Genomic DNA, 15,311 nt, shown 5'->3' with positions numbered 1-15,311 from the left:
CTAAATAATCATTTAAATCACATATTTTCTTTGTAAGATTAAACTAGATCAGCATACTTTGAAGGAGATGATTTAGTTTATGTTATACGTTTATTTTTATTACGTTTTTAAGTTGATTAAATTTCCAGTCGATTTCTGGAAGATGTATATAATATATCTCGTTTTTATGATCTCATTGGTTCCTGGAAAGCTATCATTAATCGAGCCGTCGCAAAGCGAGTCTACGATACACTTTGAAGTTCGATGTTAAAAATTGTAATTACGTCCCTAAAGTTCGAAATTTTAACTATATATAATACCGTATAGAGATTAAAACAAAGACATATCACTTAAATAAGAATTTTATAAAGATATAAGAGAGGATTTATATCAGTCGTAAAAACGGAACTTGTAAATCGATCGGTCGTAAAGCGGGTTTTATCTTATTTACATTATTCTAAGAAATACAACGATAAATATTTCTCGTTAATGATGATATTATATTTAAGTAATGCAGTAGGAGTTTTATCATAATTTATATAAAATATTGTTTATAAAATGCCTTTATCTATTTTTAATAACATCTTAAGTTGTACAATATAAGTTAGGAAAGTTGAATAAAAATAGATTTATATAAAAAAAGCACTATTTCATTAAATTATAGGTTATTATTTCTAAAATATACAATAATAATGATTGTTATTCGTCAAATATTTTGAAATATTCTAAGGAATAATTATAGTAAAAACAATGTATAATCAACTTCATTCGTGGTGAAGAAATATGCTTTAGAATCACTAATAACGCTATTGCCCACACAGTAAAACCTGTCTAAAACGGAAATCTGCCTAAACGGGAAAAATCTTAGAAACGGAGCGATTCCTGTTTACACAGGTTTTACTGTATACATTATTCAATAACATTTATGTTACTGAATAATGTATTAGTGTAACAAACAAAAGAAGGAATACTTTATAGAATATTCCTGTTGTGTAATTCACTAAAACAACACAGAAATAAGGAAAATACATATAATTAAGGTATTATATTCCAACTAAATATTTAAATATAGCATTGAATAATCATAAAAATAGTTTTTAATGCTTTATTACAATAAGCGGAAAATCGTTAAAGATAACTAATTATTTAAAAAGAATTCTTATTAATTACTGTAAAAATAATTAATTTAAAAAATTGTTTTCTACGTATTTAAAATTAATAATTAATTTTATTATTAAAATTTTTATTGGGTATTTTCTCGTCTTAAAATCAAAATATATTGAATTTAAATCAATGTTATTTAACACTATTTCCATGATAGAATAATTGTAAATATTTGGTTAATTAATTTGATTAGTAATTAGAAACACTGAAAATTAAATTACATAATTAAAAGTACTGCAAAATTTTTGCCTAAAGCTATTTTGTAAAGGATTTTATATGCTTTTTTCAAATAGTCGAACCTCTGAACAACGGACACTTGCAAATATTTTTAAAAATGGCCTTTGTTTGAAGGTTATTTTATATGAATTTCTGTTTAAAAGGGAGAATGTTCCTGAAAAAAAATGGCCGTTGTTGAAAGGAGGTCGTTATTGGTCGACTGTAAATATATATTTTGAAATAAATAAAAATACATACTAAAATTTTTTTTTGGAAAAAAAAAAGAAAAAATAATACATTTTTCTGAAATTTTTATAGAATATTTTTAGAAAAAAAATATATTACATAACATATTTTCTTCTTGAAATAATGAATAAATAAATGCAAATAATGTTAATGGAAATAAACAATAAAGTACAAAATTTTAATAAAACTGTATATTTTATTTACATTTTTAAATGTATTTTTTTAATCAAAATGAATGTTTTAGTACATGCAAAAGTTAAAAAAAAGCAATTTTGTTACCAAAATGCATTTTTTGTGTGTAGTAAAAAAAAATCATCTTACAAGACAATACATTTGCTTGTTTATCAGTAGCGATGACTTTTTATTTATTTCTATGAATCATGGCATGAATTATTTACATCATCTATTAAAAATAATCCAATAAACCTCGTTAAACTTTAATAATCTTCAGTTAGTTGAATTTCATTAGAGAAGATGAATGCCTTTAAAATTACTAACTCTTTATGAAGGGAATTAAGATTTAATTACAAAGTTAAAACTTATCCTATTCATTTAAATAGAGTTTACAGATTAAACTAAATTTCTCTTCTAGATAAGGGTTTATCAGTTGCAAACACGTTTCAAGATCGTTTAATTGAGTTAATTTAAGAAAAAAGTATAATTTCTCGATGATCTTGAGTTAATTATCTTAGATTATTTATAAACTTTCTACCATTTAACAAGTAAATTTTAATGTTAGAATGGATTAATTACTTGTAGGTTGTAAATACCACAAATAAAAGTTTATAAACTTTTTTATTTTAACCAATAATTAACTAAAATTAAATTAGTTAATGGATCACAATAATAAAATGAGGTAGGCTTGTTAAAGTTACTTTCAGTAATTTTTTTTAATTATATAAATCACTTAATAGACTTATATAAAGTTAAAAAAACTTTATTAAAAATTACTTAATATATTGAACTTTATCAAATTTATTATATTTGATTATAATTATTGGAGAAAATAACTAGTAAATTCATTTAAGAAAATAAAATTCCTCAAAAAGCAGCCATTTTAATTGTAGAAATATAATTTAATAAATAATTAAAATAGCTATTTTTGTGATATTTAAATGTGTTTAAAGTTTTATTAGGCTAATTAAATGTGTATTTAATTATAACAGCTTTTAGTTAAAGTTATTAAAAACAAAAATATCTAGTGATAGACATTGCTACTTTTTAAAGATGCTAAATAATTTAGAGTGGAATATAAATTAATTTAACATTTTTTAACGTTAATTATAATTGTGAATTCCGGATGTGACAATAAATAAAGCTAATAATCCCTATAAGCCATACTAGAAAAACAATAAATCATTGTTTTCTGGAAAAAAAAAAAATCCTAAACAAATCCTTGAGGGGAAGTGTCAAACGGCATGAGACTATAAACAGCTACAAAGTACAGACCAAATTGAAACACTATATTCTTAAAGTGTAGATCTACAGATTTTAAGCAACAAATATTATTTTCCTAGAACAGAACAAGTCATATACTATACGAAAATGATCACATGCTTGACGTTAATTGACGGGGACAATTGTGCTAACGAGTTGTCATATAAATTGATAAGTAGCAGAACACATTAGGATGCTGGTCCATTTTTAAATGCTTATTCTTATAAATTTTTATGATTAAATTAAAAGAATTTAAGGTTTTCACATTATATCACATCACCTTTAGAGATAAAGTTTGGCTACAATGTTATCAGTTATTGGAAAGGAGTCAATTCTTAGAATCAGTAAGCATTTACTACACTTGTTTTGTTTTTTCCTAAAATTTTATATCTTGTTTAATTTATGATTTAAAATTATATAAATTTTTCTTATTGTACTATATTGCTAAGATATAATAATTAAATGAATCATTCAAAAGTTTGTGGTATTATGTTTTCTGTGTAACTGTATATGTGAAGAGTTTTACTTAGGATTTTCCAATAAACAATGTTATAAAATTGAGTTTATTTTAAATGAAAAATCTAAAATTTACATTAAAATATTACTTAATATTATAAAATAATAATATATTTTTAAATTAAAATCAATTACTGTAAAACTCCAACATAGAAGTGTAAATTTTATTCATAACTAATGCATTTTTATATTTATTTTATAAGAAAATAATATAAAAATTTTAATAATTCTTGATTACAATTTTAAAATATATGTTTTATTAAATATAAAAGTGTTATTTATGATGTATTACCATACATGTATATCACTTTACTATCTGTTCATTTAATAATGTGTGCTGATGGACTTTAAAATTATTTTAAAATAAATCAATGTTAAAAACGTTGTTTTTTAAATAAATTCACTGAACATAATTGTAATTTGATTATATATTTTATTTTCTTTTAAACATGATCTATTAATTTAAAATAAACTGTTAAACATGTTATTCAAAGTAATTTTATTTTGTTTCAAGCAAATAAATACAAAAATAAATAATAATTTACATTTATGTTTAAAATTTTAATATTTTTTAACAAAAATTTCCTGATATATAATATTATATATTTTAAAATATTTTATTAAATATCCACTAACATTTAATTGATTTTAATCATTAAAGTTAAGCTTATATATGAAATTAAATGAAGAATTATAAGTTCAATTATAAAATTATGATATTAATAACCACAAACTTAAAAAATTTATAATTATTTACATTGTCATAATAACAATAAAAAAAATATCTTCTGATTAAAATTTTAATTATTTAATAACCTAAAAATAAACCAAATTTATGAAAAATTAAATATAATTATAGAAATATATTCATGCATAAGTTAACTTTAATTTGTGTATTTTTTTTTTTTAATGGTTCTTAATAGTTTCATTGAAACATGATCCTTAACAGAGCAAGGATATGCAAAACCACTACCGTATTTAACTTTTATTCTTATTTTTAGACAATTCTAGAAACAGCTTTACTGATTTTTAATGGTCATTGACCGCATTACAATTACGCCAAATACCGGCATGTTTAACTGATATTAAATTTAATAGAATTAAATATATATATATATTTACGAAAATTAAATATCGATCCAGTTAAAGAAATAAATAAACTGAAATATAAATCGTTTAGATAATTAAAATTTATATGTAATAAACTTTTAATGGGCTTATATATTGCAGATGTTAAAGGAAAATCCGGCGCAAGAAAGAAAACAATTCTGTCTGGAACGTTGTTTTTTTTTTTTTTTTTTTGTGTAGTTGAATAGGAAAACTTTCAGACGTATGATTTACAACATTTAATAACGCCATAAAGCAATAAAAATTTAAAATATTTTAAACAGAAAAAAAAAATACAATTTTAATTCAAATAAATGCTTCTATATTCTTCATTTTAAATTATGGGCTATTCGTTTATAAATCTTAGTTTTGCGCGTTAGAAAACGTTAAAAATAAAAACTATCCTCATTTTAATTGTAATTATAACAAGCGAAAATTATAATTTTTACTGTTATTATTTATTTAAAGCCACATTTTAATTTTAATATAAACACTGCATAAAATTAAAATAATATAAATAATACAGTTTTAAAAATACGCGTTAAAAATTGGTGTAAACCTTTAAATATTTACATTAAAACTGAATAGATATGTGTAATATAATCAATAAAATAAATTATTTAAGGAAAATATATTAATATTTTATCTATATGTATATATATGTAAAATAAATGCTGAATGTACAAGGGAGTAAGATTGTTTACGACTAATGAAGCTGTAAACAAAAATAATCGCTAGGAGAAAACATTATGTAATTAAAAACAATGATAACTAATTAGTTTAGAAGGATGTTTAATTTAAAAATTAATCCCATTCATGCGCTATCTAGAGAATTTAAATTAGAAATTAAGTCGCATAATTTAACTTTTATCAATTCTAGAAAATAAATTTTTTTAACATTGTTTTTTATTTTTATTTTTACTGTTTACGAGTTGATTAGTGTATAAGTACGTATAGGAAAATCTTATTGTATAGGCATACATTATACACGTGTAATTTTACGTCACAGATTGGTTTAATGAGAAGCGTAATTATGATTCCTAGAAATTGCAACAAGGACAACACTGACTAATAAGCGATAGTATATTTATGAATAACTATTGAACACATTCAAGAGAACAGTTTAGTGTAGTCGTCTAGACAATTTTATCAAACATGACAGTATTATATATCAGTCGCCCCCTTACAATTAAAGTTACAAAAACAAGCAATTACGCAATATTCCAGTAATTTAGATTTATGCTTAAATTCTACATTTCAAGTAAATTTTAATGGATTTATTACTAGTATTATACTTAATTTTAATATAAAATTGTATAAAAATAAATAATACAATAATTCCTTTGTTCTTTATTTGACGTAAATGTATACGTCACATTCTTCGTCATTCTATCCTGTTCATAATCGCTGCTTTGAAGTGTTATATCATATTAAATTACAAAGTCTGTCTGATAGTAGTAATATATATATATACGTAAATTAAAATCAAATTCCTGCAATCACCCTATAAAATAAGTTATAATAGACACACATATATGGACTTTTCTGTCTACATGGCCTAAGGGTATATCAAAAAAGTGGTCTTGTTATTGGGGAGATAAAAGTAGGAGAGAAAGATCTGTTTAAAAAAAATATCTTACTAAACAGGTTCGGGCTTTTAGTATTTTCGATATCATTATGAAGGTAGCTATAGAATGGCAGATAAAAAGGTGAATAGCTGCTCTTAAAGTAAATACTCAATCAAGTTTAATGGATTGAAAATTACGTAAAAAGATTATTCAAAAAAATCAATTGAAATATTACAAAAGAAATTTAATGTATAATCATATATATATTCTTTTCGTAAGAGCTGTTTCATGTAAATTAAATTGCTTTAAAATTAACAGCATGTATATTAATTAATATAATAGTTTTATGTTATTACATTGGTAGATATTGTAATTTTGATATAATTTGTATTGTTATATTATACTACCACAGTGGAGCGACTACTATTAAGCGCGTTAAACGGCGCTGATACTGTATGAAGAGCCTAGACAAGGCCTTGGGTACTGTTTCTACGGTACAGATTTAAAATTCGTAATTTAAAAATATGTTTAAACGTCTGCGCATCATGAATTTGGAGGGGATTGGCCCTTTGCCATGCTTTACTTAAGGGACTGAAATTTCTAGTTACGCCACTTAATTCTACAGCAATTAATATATTCTGATAAAATAGACTTAATTAACAGCTGATATAAAAGATAAAATTTGAAATTATCTTGAAAATTATAGAAAATTTTCCTTTCAAAACGTAAAAGAGTAAACTTTGGCACGCGGGGAGAAAATCCTCTCAAAAATGTGGCTTTGACAAACAAGTCTCACAACTATTCTTTGTAAAGAAAAAAAAAAAAGAAAAAGAAAACAGAATTTTCTTTGCTGTTTTATTGCTTAAATGCATGCAAAATCAACATTCTACGTATGATAAAAATATATAGAATGCTAATATATGTGATATTTTAAAATTTTAAATACGACGTATACAGTAAAACTAACTAAACAAATCTGAATAAGACGGAAACCTGTCTAATCGGAAAAATAAATCCGACACTGTGCGATTTCGGTTTACAGGGTTCTACTGTATACACATAAAAATGAATAGAAAGCAATAAATTAAATCGATCTAAAATTTATTTTTTTATTTTATTTTATAAATTGACGTTTATAGTGTATTTTAAAACAGGGAAATTATTAAATTTCATTTCTTGTCATAGTTTTCAATAAGTCATCTTTTACAGACAAATCTAAATATCACAGAAATTTAAGAAAATATGCATCGAATATAAATTTTACACAGTAAATGTTATAGATATTTACTGTGGCTTTCTTTTTCAGTAAATATCTATCCTGTAGTCGTCTACATTCAAAAATTTTGCTGTGTATATGTATATATACGGTAAAACCTTTCTATTTTGACTGATATAACATCTTTCCGTGTATATATATATATATATATATATACACACGGAAAGAGGTTATGTATTCAAATACAATAGATATATATTTTTTTCTATATAGTAAGACATGCTGCATACAGAAAATGTATTAGGCTACTGTATTAATATGGCACTGTATATAGAAAAATTGTGTAGTATGTCATATTATCACATACAGTTTTCATGTCATTTATCTACATTTAATTGATTAATTTAGAAAATTCCACTCTAAAGAGTTAAGGTACTATAATTAATGTAGTATTATATATTAGCGAGGTTGAGGCCGAAGTTTTCAACGCGAAAACGTGTACGTCGGACGTTCAGCGCCGCCTCCCTGTAAGCCTAGAAGTTTGACAATGGCGTTTGGAACGTCAGAGGAATCATGCTCGACGTTCCAAACGCCATTGTCAAACTTCTAGGCTTACAGGAAGGCGGCGCTGAACGTCCGACGTACACGTTTTCGCGTTGAAAACTTCGGCCTCAACCTCGCTATTTACAGTTAATAATTGTACGATGAAAAATAAATGAAATGGTATGATCTGTTGCGTACCAATAAATTCTTCCGATGTCCCATTTTAGGCACTGGTACCATAGATTTGCCACCCCCGTTACATATTAAAATTGGAACTTTGTTATTTGTATTCATCAATATAACATCTATTCAGTTATTCCAGGAAAATTTTGTTTTAAATAGCCCAAATGAATAATTTTGAAGACATTTAATTTTTTCATTATTAAAATTAGGACTGAATTAAATTAGATAAAGCCATTTTATTCTCATGGAAATGATTATTATATAGAAATTATATTATATAATTATTGTAAATTATCGTACATATTATAATATAATCTGGAATAATCATTGTACAGTAAAATTGATACTTGGAGCGGCCAACGTTAATTACTAACAAACAGATTAACTTGGAATATTATTATTAATTATTTAATTAACAATTAAAAATTTTGTTATTAGTTTTTCCTTTCTATTTAATCGTCATATTAAATATTTTACTCAGATAAGAATTAAATTTTATCAATTTTACAAAAAGAATAACATTTATCATGTTGTTTACTGACAGACAGACGGAAGGATTATGAAAAACTTGGCTAGGAGCCATAACTTTATAACCAACTCATTAGTATATAATAGTAAATTAATTTTTATTTCTTTTAAAATATAATTTACTCTAATATTACCTTTAAAAAGTGAAATTATTGAAAGTAAATTAATTAAAGTTTATTTAATTGTTTTCTTTAGAAAATACAGCAAAAATGTTTAAAAATAAATAAAGATCAGAAAATATAGCTTTTAGCTTTAGCTTTAAAATAATTTTAGCTTTTAAATATAAAATTTCATCACAAAAAATTCAAATTGTTAACTAAGAATTTTTATATTTCTGTCTTCATTCATCCAACCTATATGAAAATAGTAAGTAATGTTAAACAGTAATAAATTTTTAACTTTTATAATTTTAAATAATTACAATTCAGCTAAATTAACTGTAATTTAATACTTACTTTAATTTATTTTTAACGGTATTTAATGTTTTTAACAATATTTTAGTAACTCTTCCCAAATCATTTGGTAGCATTGCTATGAGTGGAAGAGGAATTAAAGAAAGTAATGGGAAGCTTATATATTTGTCGTACATATATTTTAACAGGAAAAACAATACAATTCCCAACAATATGCTTAAAGTTAAAGCCACCATTTCAGAATCTTGGATGGTATTTGTTGAAGAACTGTGAGGCATGAATGTCATTGTTGACTAGCTACAAAGAAGAAAAATGTTTATGTATATTAGAAATTATTTTAACAACAGAAAAGACATAAACCTATATTTAAAATCAAATTAGCCTGATGGAAGGGAGAAGAATATGTAAAAAACAGAAAAGTAGGTCAAATTTTGAATAGTTTAGGGACCATTATATCTCAAATAGTTTAATAACTTGCTAAAAATAGTTTGAGGAATATTAATTTTTATTTTATTAAATAATTAAAAAAAATTACAGAAAATAATTTTTTAATAAATTTATATTATTTTCGTATTAATTACTAGTCAATATTCTGCGTATTATTATGATATTTTAGACGATTAAAGAGGAAAACAGTGCATTAAATATAATATATATTCGCATATAAGACTGTAGATGATAAATTAAATTAGGTCAAGATAAACAGATCTATTTTTGAATGAAGAGCTATATTTATTAGTCTACATCTATAAGGGGCCTCATATATCTGGAGGGTTGTATCTTAAAGCATAATTTTATATATAGCCGAAAAAATATGCCAAAAATAAATAATAAAATTATAAATAACCGTCCAAAATCTAATTGATAAACTCCATAAAGTCTTAATTATTTATAAACGTAAAAATTCTTTTAAGTAAATAAGAAATTACATTTTTATGCTTAATTGAAGGTTAATTTAACTTAAATATTTTGCTATTAAAGTGGAACTAGTATAAAGACTGGATACTCACCTATTACCTGCTACAAAGAATAGTGAAGGTGTGAAGAAGATAACCAATTTTATTAAAAAATTTTGTAAGTATTACCGGTAATGTAGTGATTTTGATTAATTGATCGACATTTACTTATATATGTATAGTCCATACGGGAAAATTTTCGAAAAATAGTCTTCCTGTAATTAATTATAAAACGACTTGTTTAAAAATAAATTTTAAGTCGATATTATTGCCAAAAAAAGTATTTTTTAAAAATTTTCTGAGAGATAAGCAAATATCTCATAAACTCATAAAAATAATAAATGCATATAGGCCCATTAACTCGAAAATTTGTAATAAGTTAATAGGGAACAAATCTTTATAACAATAATAATTATTTATAATTTATAACATTTTAATAAATTGTTATATGTTTTCTTTATTGTTAATATTATCTTTAAATGCTTTCCTAAACTATGGGTTTGTTAGATCTCTGTTTATTAGGGCTCTGAAAAGGGCACGAGACCAGAGGGCCGAGATGATGAGGCCCTAAAATTCCAAAATTGTTACAAAGTCGAACTAATAAATTCATAGAAAATTCAGTTTTCTATGCATTATATTAATAAAAAGTGTTCTTTTTAATGATTTTTACTTTCTCGGCTGTTATATATAACAGAGGGAAAGTATGGCGATCGGCCAAAAACTGACCCCCAGATTTTTACATTTTTGGACTCGAGGATCTTGAAACGTCGAGAAAGTCAAAAATATTCAGGGATTTTTTTCTGTATATATAGATATTATAGTGTGTGTATGTATATATGTGTGTGTGGAGGGGACACGAATTTGTTCACCCTGTTTGAAGCTTAATAACTCCTGTGCTTTTAATCGAAAATTTCTGAAATTTTGCAGGGAAGTTTGGGAATTAGGAGATTGGTACTATTAAATATTGGTGGTTTAAGGTCGATGGAGTGAGATGATAAAGGGTGTCGTATCTCGAGTAGCGTCGGACTTAATGACGATTTTACTCGCTATTAGCATTTACAATTTTTTATGAAATCTATCCCTATCCTCAAAATTAAGCTTTTTTCCATTTTAAAATAGTTAAAAATATAAAAAGTTTTAAAATAAAATATTATAACAGATGGCGCCACCGAATGTCGCCGGGAAAGTTAAACAACTCGTTGCTGGATTTTTAAATTTGTAACAGACTAAAGAAAGGCTTGTCCAAAAGGCGCCATATTTAAGTTTGCCTTTGGTGACAAATGCTGTAATGCTTTAACCACGGACTTGCTCTCTATTAAATACTCTTTGTGAGTGCAAACATTTTCAATGGAGTCATTGAGACCATTTCTCTGGTCTCATTTACTGGCGCTTCAAAAACATTTCTTATTAATCCACTGCAACTAATTTTTTCTGTATTAGGAAAACTTTCAACTATTGTCAAATTTTATTACATAAACAAACAAGCAAGTGTCTCGGACTTCTCTAGATATCTAAAGGTCCTATGCTTATGTCAGAAAATTAAAACAAAATATTGACTTTTCGATATATGTGATAAAATTACAGACATGTCTATGTCTGTAATTTTATCACACATAATATACATCATAATATAATATATAATATAAATATAGGCTATATCAAATACAGATTTCACGTTATTAAATTTAATTCGATAATTATTTATAAAATAAATATTTTTCCGACAAATAATGCCGTTTTATAACATTATCGGGCACGTGCGCAGGATTTTTAAAAGGGTGTTTAAAAAACCAGAACCAATTAGAACCAAAGTTTCATCTGCATTCTTCCAATCGTACAAATCTAACTTTGCACTACAGCAAACCGGAAGTGATGCCATTAGTTGTCTCTCGCTTTGAAGATTTAAATAGACTATTTCGAGTGCTTGCAGCCCATTTTAATTTATAATTTCGTCGTAATCTGTATATATTTTGATAGCAGTCGTATATTTATTACGCACTTTTCTAATTACTTTCGTATTTATAGTCGTTTGAGATGAAAACGATTTCCATTCCGGACGATAATAATGGCGGATCATCCGCTTCTGTTTTACCTTTTAAAGTTTACTTTTAAAATAGTTTTAAATAGATGACATATGGATGAACGGTTAAGATGTCAGTCTAATCCGGACGGGTCGAAAAACCCCAATAGTTTTTTGGGGGTGGTCTGTACGTATGTCAGGATCCCTCTTTCAACTCCCGATTGCGCCAACGTGGTCCTGGCCAAACTCATAAATTAAGAAGAAACTAAACGGGTATAAAATAAATATAAGTTAGATACAATATACTATTTTATTAACATAGAAACATTTTCTGTTTGAATTGCCAAAGAGAGGGGTCAACCCCCAAATTCGCCGTGTCTACGGCCTTATATATCTTTATATTCGTAGTTGCCTCAACAATGGGACAGGATTAATAAATAACTTTTAACTTCCACATATTATTTTAAAATATTTAAGTTTTAATTTATTTTCTTAATATTCTAGATACTTTCCTATTGCGTATTACGGGACTAAGGATCACTTTCCTCCCTATAGTGTTGTAACATAGTTTATTTGCCTAAATTTAGGTTTACGGAACTTTTCGAAGAAAAAATTTATTATTTGAAAGTTTAACTTTCGAATAGTAAAGTAAAAATATTTTAAAATATAAAATAATATTCTAGCTTTAATTTATCTTGTGAACTGTCTTATTTGGATACTCTTGAACTGTTATCTTGCAATTAATAGCTGTTCTCTTTCTTATCACTCCAAGAAACTTTAGTTATCATGAAATAAAAGTTGCGTTGTAATGCTAATGCATGAAAACATCTGCATGAAAAGTATTAAATAGAGAAACTATGCCGTTTTTAATCCTGCAGCTAAGGAAGTAGTTCTAAATGAAATAATTTCTAATTAAAAAGAGGCAAGTTTATTAGATAAATTCAAATCCTAAAACTCGCTTTTCACTTTCAGATTTAGTTAAATATATAAAAATTTAATTACTTAGCTTAATTTAATATTTTATTTCAATAATATTGTTTAATTGATTTAATGTACTGTAGAATCCTCGATTATCCGAGTTAATGTGAATCGATGCCACCTAGAATAACGGAAAATTCGGATAAAACAGACGGCCACGGCCATTTCGGATTAAAAATTACCAATATAAAAGATTTATGTGGCACATCTCGAGTCTCTTTTTATACCTTAGCTAATTTAATCATGTTCTCCTGAAGGAAAATATTTTACCTTAGGGGAAAATGCTTTATGTCGCTTTATTTGGCAGTGTAAATTATGCTTTGTCTAAAAGCCATACTTGCGAAAGAATTGCTATTCTTTTGTATTTACTTGATTTCTACTCATTGCGTGGTATTTTTGGTGCAACGAAATACAGTAAGGATGAAGTGTGTGCCAGTTAAGTATGCAGAAAACACTAATTTTAGACATTCCTGAGCCTGGATGCAATTTTTCAGGAACTAATATGAAGATTTTGACTTAATGCAGCTAAAAAAAAGACTATTCCTCATCTTCATCTGTTACAATATTTCTTTGAAACTTACATTTTGATGGATACTTCAGTAAATAAATTAATGATACGATGAAAAGTCAACACTTGGATGATTTCTATTAGAGAATCGGTTAACGTACAAATTACAGGAATCCGTGAAATTTCTATCTCGTAAATAAAAATTATGTACGTCAAAAACTTAGCCCGTTATTTTTAATTAATTGAATACTACCGAAACAATGCCATTTACAAACAGAGCCCAGAAACCAAACTAATACCTTCAAACGCTTATAACTTCTGATAATATAATTACATCTGTCGAAAAAATGTTTCAGATAAAAGGCTATTAATTTTTTCACGTAGAATTAGAATATGCCAACAAAAATTGGGGTTCCTATTTACGAAAATGAAGCTGACCGCATTTTCACCGATAGTAGCCATCTTGTGTCCTCTTTGATATCAAACAAAATTAGTCTGGAACATTTATTGTAGGATGCATATTTTCTCGAGATATTTCCCGATAACATTATAAATGGACTACCCTGTATAATGAGATTTACATCATTTATTGACCTATAGATTTCCATTGTTGTCCATCCGTTTGTCCGTCTGTCTTTCCTTCCTTAATCTCGAGAATGGAGCTAGAGACATGAAAATCAAGACAGATATAGAGAGCTTAGGGGCAGGAGACCACGATTAACACACTGGACTACGAACTATCGACACAAACTGGAAGCCTTGGATAATGTGGAACCTGGGTTAATAGTGGTTCTATTGTATATTCATTAATGTTAAAGTACAAGGCATCGTATAGATCTATTAAAGATAAAATATTAATACAATTGCTAAAATTTCCAAATTAATTAAGGAAATTTAGAAAGCATTCTCGTAAATCTGGAATGATGGGAGTTACGTTGATCTTTGTTTATTCTTTAAATAAACTTACCATTAATATTCTATATACATTATAAATGATGACAACTACACATTGTTTATAATATACAATATATAGATAAACAACTAAATAACCATGTTGAAATACAATAACATATTAAATTTCACAAATATGCAGGACTTGATAACATTATTTGGGGTGTTTATAGGCATATTAAATTTATTCGAATTTTTCCTTATCTACTTGTTTATTTTAGGTTACATAATACATGACTGTATTATTTGGACTCATAAAGCACTGTAAAAACACTTAAAATTCTTCATTTTTTAAGGGCTTATCTGAGTCTATGGCTTCTTTTAACATCTTTATAAAATTTATTATGATTATTTTTGATATTATAATTATAGAAAACGTTGAAAATGCTATATATACTATAGTTTATGCCAAATAGCCTAATTAAATAATCGTTAACAATACAATAATTCATAGAAAGACATTGTCTTAATCCTAATTTCAGAATAAATAGTTCAAAAAATTAATTATTTATAATTGAATATATTGTTTTAATCAATATTATACTTATCCTTATTAATATTTCTATTTAAAAGGATAATATTTTGACAGAAGAATTAATTAATGAATTAAATACATTTTAAAACGTATAATTCATTTAATACACGCATTAATTAATATATATAATGTATTAAATAATTATTATTCAATAAAAATAAATTTTTTAATTTGTTTTTTTTAAATAAAAATAAAAATCATTATGAGTAAACAAATTCATTATTTTTTTCCTAATTTTATTGATTAT

At 25.4% G+C, this 15,311-nt stretch overlaps 1 long non-coding RNA gene across 1 annotated transcript; it reads right to left on the bottom strand.

The window, feature by feature from the left end:
- Window positions 1–9,034: 9,034 nt before the first annotated feature.
- LOC136969347 (uncharacterized) lies at window positions 9,035–10,283 on the bottom strand. Its single transcript, XR_010879809.1, has 3 exons — window positions 10,127–10,283; window positions 9,159–9,413; window positions 9,035–9,056 (listed from the first exon to the last, which is right to left on the bottom strand). It is a non-coding gene; the product is annotated as an uncharacterized lncRNA (long non-coding RNA).
- Window positions 10,284–15,311: the final 5,028 nt, after the last annotated feature.

This window comes from Centruroides vittatus, unplaced genomic scaffold, assembly GCF_030686945.1.
Source record: "Centruroides vittatus isolate TY-2023 unplaced genomic scaffold, ASM3068694v2 contig_1776, whole genome shotgun sequence".
In the NCBI taxonomy this organism is placed as follows: domain Eukaryota; kingdom Metazoa; phylum Arthropoda; class Arachnida; order Scorpiones; family Buthidae; genus Centruroides; species Centruroides vittatus.
This window is presented reverse-complemented; position numbering and strand designations above follow the sequence as displayed.